This window comes from Anastrepha ludens, unplaced genomic scaffold, assembly GCF_028408465.1.
Source record: "Anastrepha ludens isolate Willacy unplaced genomic scaffold, idAnaLude1.1 ptg000022l, whole genome shotgun sequence".
NCBI classification, from domain to species: Eukaryota; Metazoa; Arthropoda; class Insecta; order Diptera; family Tephritidae; genus Anastrepha; species Anastrepha ludens.
The window spans coordinates 167501-175000 of record NW_026530033.1 but is presented as its reverse complement, the minus strand read 5'-3'; the positions used below and the strand labels follow the sequence as shown (position 1 = coordinate 175000).

At 44.1% G+C, this 7500-nt stretch overlaps 1 non-coding gene and 1 pseudogene across 1 annotated transcript in view; both read left to right on the top strand.

Annotated features, from left to right (window-relative positions):
* Positions 1 to 125, top strand: part of LOC128870698 (5.8S ribosomal RNA) — a 181-nt gene extending 56 nt beyond the window's left edge. The window contains exon 1 of the ribosomal RNA XR_008455435.1: positions 1 to 125. This exon is cut by the window's left edge and continues 56 nt beyond it. This is a non-coding gene — a ribosomal RNA (5.8S ribosomal RNA).
* A 438-nt stretch (positions 126 to 563) lies between these two features.
* LOC128870684 (large subunit ribosomal RNA) overlaps positions 564 to 7500 on the top strand; it is a 9789-nt pseudogene continuing 2852 nt past the window's right edge.

Sequence of the window (7500 nt, the reverse complement as noted above, 5' to 3'; positions counted from 1 at the left end):
GCGTCATCGTGTGAACTGCAGGACACATGAACATCGACATTTTGAACGCATATCGCAGTCCATGCTGTTATGTACATTAAATTAAATTTTAAAGTACTGCTTGGACTACATATGGTTGAGGGTTGTAAGACTATGCTAAATAAGTTGCTTATTCTTTTATAAAAATAATTGAATTTAAGCAAATGTGTATATTATTGGATTTTAAATAATTCATAATATTAATAGCAAAAAAATAAAGATATATAATGAATTTTTTATTTATTAATATATTCTTAAAAAAAAAAAATCCTCTCAAATAAAATGAAATAAAAAAAATTTTGAATCTAAGTATTCTCTTTAAAAAATTTTCATATTATTTATATATATATAAAATATTAATTTATATATGTAATTAAAGGAGGAATGTCTAGCATAAAAATTAATTTTTTTTATTCTAGAATTGCCTCATTTTACATAATTATTATTTATAATATATATTTATATAAAAGGAAAAAAGAAAAATAGAGATGAAAAGATGATATAATTATTTATTAAATTGTGAGAAGATAAAAAATATTTTAAAACAACCTCAACTCATATGGGATTACCCCCTGAATTTAAGCATATTAATGAGGGGAGGAAAAGAAACTAACAAGGATTTTCTTAGTAGCGGCGAGCGAAAAGAAAATAGTTCAGCACTAAGTCACTTTGTCTATATGTCAAATGTGAGATGCAGTGTATGGAATATCTTAATATCTAGTATGAGAAATTAACGATTTAAGTCCTTCTTAAATGAGGCCATTTACCCATAGAGGGTGCCAGGCCCGTATAACGTTAATGATTACTAGAAAGATATTTCCAAAGAGTCGTGTTGCTTGATAGTGCAGCACTAAGTGGGTGGTAAACTCCATCTAAAACTAAATATAACCATGAGACCGATAGTAAACAAGTACCGTGAGGGAAAGTTGAAAAGAACTCTGAATAGAGAGTTAAATAGTACGTGAAACTGCTTAGAGGTTAAGCCCGATGAACCTGAATATCCATTATGAAAAATTCATCATTAAATAATTAAAAATAATGTGCATTTTTTTCATATAAGGACATTGTAATCTATTAACATAATAAAGTATTTATCAAAAGATCATTGGTGATATTAAGTTTATTTAAATTAATTTGCTTTTTAAGCATATTAACATAGAATAAATACTAATGATTTGATAAAGTGTTGATAGATTTTATTATATATAATGCTAAAATTCATTTTTTGAATTTTACAAAAAATTTAATATCTATGATATTAATATTTATTTGTATGCATTTATATGATTAACAATGCGAAAGATTCAGGATACCTTCGGGACCCGTCTTGAAACACGGACCAAGGAGTCTAACATATGTGCAAGTCATTGAGTTATATTAAACTTAATGGCATAATTAACTTAACTTAAAAATATAATGGGATTAATTTTTAGTCTATTTTCTTAAATAGTCAATTAATTCAATCCCGGGGCGTTCCATATAGTTATGTATAATGATAATTTATTATTATTTATACCTCTAACTGGAGCGTACCTTGAGCATATATGCTGTGAATGGTGAACTATACTTGATCAGGTTGAAGTCAGGGGAAACCCTGATGGAAGACCGAAACAGTTCTGACGTGCAAATCGATTGTCAGAATTGAGTATAGGGGCGAAAGACCAATCGAACCATCTAGTAGCTGGTTCCCTCCGAAGTTTCCCTCAGGATAGCTGGTGCATTTAAAAATTATATAAAATAATCTTATCTGGTAAAGCGAATGATTAGAGGCCTTAGGGTCGAAACGATTTTAACCTATTCTCAAACTTTAAATGGGTAAGAACCTCACCTTTCTTGATATGAAGGTTGAGGTTATGATATAATGTGCCCAGTGGGCCACTTTTGGTAAGCAGAACTGGCGCTGTGGGATGAACCAAACGTAATGTTACGGTGCCTAAATTAACAACTCATGCAGATACCATGAAAGGCGTTGGTTGCTTAAAACAGCAGGACGGTGGACATGGAAGTCGTAATCCGCTAAGGAGTGTGTAACAACTCACCTGCCGAAGCAACTAGCCCTTAAAATGGATGGCGCTTAAGTTGTATACCTATACATTACCGCTAAAGTAGATGATTTATAAAACAATTTCGATTGATTTATAAATTTTGAAACTTTAGTGAGTAGGAGGGTACAATAGTGTGCTTAGAAGTGTTTGGCGTAAGCCTGCATGGAGCCGCTATTGGTACAGATCTTGGTGGTAGTAGCAAATAATCGAATGAGACCTTGGAGGACTGAAGTGGAGAAGGGTTTCGTGTGAACAGTGGTTGATCACGAGTTAGTCGGTCCTAAGTTCAAGGCGAAAGCCGAAAATTTTCAAGTTTTTAATAAAAAAAAATATTAATAAAATTTATATATATATATTAAAAAATAATTAAATACTTGAATTATTTTGAACGAAAGGGAATACGGTTCCAATTCCGTAACCTGTTGAGTATCCGTTTGTTATTAAAAATGGGCCTTGTGCTCATCCTGGCAACAGGAACGACCATAAAGAAGCCGTCGAGAGATATCGGAAGAGTTTTCTTTTCTGTTTTATAGTCGTACTACCATGGAAGTCTTTCGAAGAGAGATATGGTAGATGGACTAGAAGAGCATGACATTTACTGTTGTGTCGATATTTTCTCCTCGGACCTTGAAAATTTATGGTGGGGTCACGCAAACTTCTCAACAGGCCGTACCAATATCCGCAGCTGGTCTCCAAGGTGAAGAGTCTCTAGTCGATAGAATAATGTAGGTAAGGGAAGTCGGCAAATTAGATCCGTAACTTCGGGATAAGGATTGGCTCTGAAGATTGAGATAGTCGGGCTTGATTGGGAAGCAATACCATGGTTTATGTACTCGTTCTGGGTAAATAGAGAATTACGATTCTTGTTCCCCGGATAGTAGTTACGTAGCCAATTGTGGAACTTTCTTGCTAAAATTTTTAAGGAATTATATCATTCGATATATATTCTTTTTAAATTATAACGATTATCAATTAACAATCAATTCAGAACTGGCACGGACTTGGGGAATCCGACTGTCTAATTAAAACAAAGCATTGTGATGGCCCTAACGGGTGTTGACACAATGTGATTTCTGCCCAGTGCTCTGAATGTCAAAGTGAAGAAATTCAAGTAAGCGCGGGTAAACGGCGGGAGTAACTATGACTCTCTTAAGGTAGCCAAATGCCTCGTCATCTAATTAGTGACGCGCATGAATGGATTAACGAGATTCCTACTGTCCCTATCTACTCATTCTCATTGTGATTGTTGAGCAGTGAAGACGTGTCGTGTCGCGAGCGCATACATTTTTGTCAATTTCGTTTTGTGCTATATCCGCGAGTATTACCGCGAATCGAGTGACGCTATAGTGTAGCTGTACATGAGCTGCATAGTGATTCCGAGAATGGTGTAAAGTGAGTGCCGTTGTGTGTTTCACCGGAATTTTGGTGACGCTACGATTAGCGTGGCTGTACAGTAGCTGTACGCTGTTAAGGGCAACTGTGTTAGTGAGTGCCATTGTGCGAATACGGGAAGTGTGCCCGTTATTCGAGTGACGCCAATTGTGCGCGTGGCTGTACATAGCTGTGAACTATTAGTGGTTTTGTGAGTGCCGTTAATTTTCGGCGTGGATATAGGGAGTGCGTCGATAGTTTGGCGTGCTGTTATATTGCTATCTTCGGCAGTGATAAAAGGGGTGTTATTTTTGTGCGTGGGTACAGTGCTGCGCCAAGGTTGAATACCTTGTGCAGGTGCCGTGTTCACAGCGTGCTGCGTTTGGCCTACGGTCGAGCCCGGCGTTAGCTTCATATTGGTCGACCCGTCCCTGTGCGGGGAACGGTGTTCTGTCCGGCAGGGCATTGGTGGTGGCCTTTGCCAGACCTTTGGCTGGTGGTGTGGGCTACGTCCTCGCGGTTGCTTTGGCTTGCCGTTAGGTGTGGTTGCTGTGTGCGTGCCTGTGCGGGACTCATCCCTGTCTTGCAGTACCTTACTGTCGCCCAAGAGTGACCTGTTTTTGTTGTTGCTTGGGAGCGATATACGGCGGATTCGTCAAGCTAGTTGGTGGGGCATTGGGCGATGCCCAAATTAAGCGATATGCGGAAGAGGGCGAATACCCCTCTTCCCATCGGTTCTGTTGTACCGTCGTCGGCGATGGACGAGACAACGTCGGGGGAGGAGGAGGTTATTTTGCGGTCCCCTCCCCGTATTAGGAAGAAGACCGCTGGAGGTGCAGCAGTTCCGGTAGTAAAGGCGAGTGACGAGGGGAAGGTAGCCCCTAAGTTACCTGAAGGTAAGTCGGGGGTAAGCGGAAGCGAGGGCGCTTCCGAGGGGGAGAAAAAGGGGGGGGTGAAAAAGGTGCGTAAATCAGGGGATAAATTAGGTCCAGCCGGGAAGCGCATGGAGAAAATCCGCAGGAATTTCGGTGCTTCCCTGGAAAATTCGGGAATAAAAATTGGGGGCGAATTTATGGGGCGCTTCAAGTCCATTGTGACGGCCTTTAGTGGAGCCGTCATAGATATGGACGACGTCCCGAAAAGTGTGGCAAAAGACCTCCTGGGATACTCCTTGGAGTTCGAGGAACTGTTTGTGGAAATGGTGACGGAAATAGCCCATCTTCGTGGGCGGTTAGAAGCCACGAAGATAACTAGGGAGGGAGCACCTCAGAGGACGGCTGGAGCTGCGCTGGCTGGTGCAGCGATGATGCCGGCACCTCAGGCGCCTGCGCCTGTGTTGCCGGCGTTGCCGGTGCCCAAGCCAGTTGAGACCTGGTCGGTCGTAGTGAGGGGTAAGACCCCCACTACGTCCAAAGAGGTGATCAAAAAAGTGGTAAAGGAGGTAGGGCCTTCCATGGGGGTAAGGGTGCACGAGGTGCGCCCGTTGAAGGATGGAGGTGCGATTATTCGCACCCCATCAGTTGCTGAGAGGGATAACTTGGTGAGAAATGCCAAGTTTTCCGAGGTGGGGCTCGATGTGAGCATACGTCGGAAGCTGGGACCTAGGGTTGTGGTCCAGGGGGTTCACACGGAGATCTCCCCTGATGAATTCATGGGAGAGTTGTTCCGTTTGAACCTCAAGGAGTTCAGCCCTGGGTCTCTTGAGAAGGACGTAAGGATGGTCAGCCGTCCTTGGAAGGTCAGCCCTGATGGGGTGACGAATGTTGTCCTTGAGGGCACGGACATGCTAATGTCCGCCCTCCTGGAAGCAGGTCGTTGCTACGTTAAGTGGTTTTCCTTCCGGGTACGGCCGGACCAACTGACGCCCGGCTGCTTCCGATGTATGGGATTCGATCACAGGGTGGCAGAATGCAGGGCCAAGAAGGATGTCTGCCGAAGGTGCGGGCAAGAAGGACACAGGAGTGCGGGTTGTGGCAATGCCCCGCATTGTCGCAACTGTGCGTTTAAGGGCAAGCCAGCCGGGCATTTGATGATGTCCACTGTCTGCCCGGTGTACTGTGCGATTGTTGCCCGTGCGCTCGTTAGGCATTAATGGTTAAGCTATATCAACTGAACTGTCAGGGGGCTTATGCCGTGATGTGTGAATTGGGGGCGTGTATGTTGGAGGGGGGCTGCGGCATTGCTTTGCTCCAGGAACCATACTCCACCAATGGGGTGGTGAGAGGTCTTCCTGGGGGCTTCAGGGTCTTTACGGACCTTGGAGTCAATGCCGCAGTAGCTGTGTGTGAGCCAAGCTACTCTTGTGTAGTAGTTGACTCATCACAGTGGGGAGTATGTGTGTGTGTCGAGGGGGAATTCGGCAGAATGAATGTCGTCAGCTTGTATTGCAAGTTTGACGAGCCTCTGGAGCCCTATTTAAGGTACATAGATGCGGTGCTACTACGTGAGAGTAGCATTCCTGCCATCGTGTGTCTGGATGCGAATGCTACTTCCCCGATGTGGTTCAGCAAGGTATCCAGGCATACTTCTGGATATCAGAGCCACGATCGGGGTGAGGCTATGAGCGAATGGCTTGTGGCGAATAGCCTCCTCGTTGCAAACGAACCAAGCGAGTGGTATACGTTTGAGGGTCCTAGAGGTGTGAGTGACATTGACGTGACGCTCATGAATGAGGCAGCAGCGAGTAGGTTCGAGTGTAAATGGAGCGTTAGGGGGGGTTGGGGAATTAGTGACCATAATTTAATACAAATTATGGTTACTCCCCGTACCCCGCAGTTAGAGGGGGGGAGTCCATTGAGGCGATGGCGTACCTCGTGTACTGACTGGAACCGATATGGACATACTGTTAGGGAAGCGGTATTGGGTATACCGCTTAGTGAGTTTGAGGAATTGGGGGTTGATGAGCAAATTGCTCGTCTATCTGAATGTGTCTGGGGAGTGAATGACTTAGTGTTTAGGAAAGCTAGGGCTGTGAGAATGAAAGGTGTGAAATGGTGGACGAGTGAGTTAAATTCAAAGAGGAGGTCTGTCCGACGCTTGAGGCGGTTGTTTCAACGCGGCAGGCGGACCAATTCGGAGAATCTGTCCCAGCTCAGGTATCAATTTAGTGTAGGAATGAAAGAATATAAGAAAATGTTGGTGAGAGTGAAAGAGGAAGAGTGGAGGAGATTTGTGGGGGATAATAGGGACGACCCTTGGGGACAGGTCCTTAGGATCTGTCGGGGCCGTCGAAATGAGATGGCTAGCTCTCTTCGCGTGGGTGACACTGTGTCAACAACGTGGAGAGAGTGCGCCAATGTTTTGTTAGGTGAGTTCTTTCCAAGGGCTGAGGTTCAGGTTCCTCCTGCACAAGAGGTGCCTGTTCCTCCACTAGACGTTGGGGAGTTGGGGTATGCGTTTGGCCTGGTCAGGTCTAAAAGGTCTCCAGGTTTAGATGGTTTGAACGGAGAGATGTGCAAATGCTTGTGGAAGTTCATTCCGGAATACTTGGAGGCCATTTATGATAAATGCATATGGGAGGGATATTTTCCACGTGAGTGGAAAGTTGCTAGGGTTGTTGTACTCTTGAAGTCGCCCGATAAGATCAGGAGTGATCCTCGATCTTATCGTGGTATCAGCCTCCTTCCGGTGCTTGGAAAAGTGCTGGAAAGGGTTATGGTTGAGCGGCTTCAGGAGCTAACTCGGGGTGTTAGGTCGGATAGGCAGTATGGGTTTAGGAAAGGACGTAGTGTAGAAGATGCGTGGATGTATGTTCAGAGTGTAGTTAGGGGAAACGTCAATAAATATGTCCTTGGCATGTTTATTGACTTTAAGGGGGCATTTGATTACTTGCGCTGGGATCGTGTGTTACAACGACTAGAGGAGCTTGGTTGTCCGGAAATTACTCTATGGCGGAGTTATTTTTCGGACAGAAAAGCATCTATGGTAGGTGTGGGCGGGAGTGTGGAGATTGGGGTGGTGCGAGGCTGTCCGCAGGGATCCATCTGTGGTCCCTTCATTTGGAACCTCATGATGGACTCCCTGCTTCGGCAGTTAGAGCCACTTTGTAAACACTGTGCGTATGCGG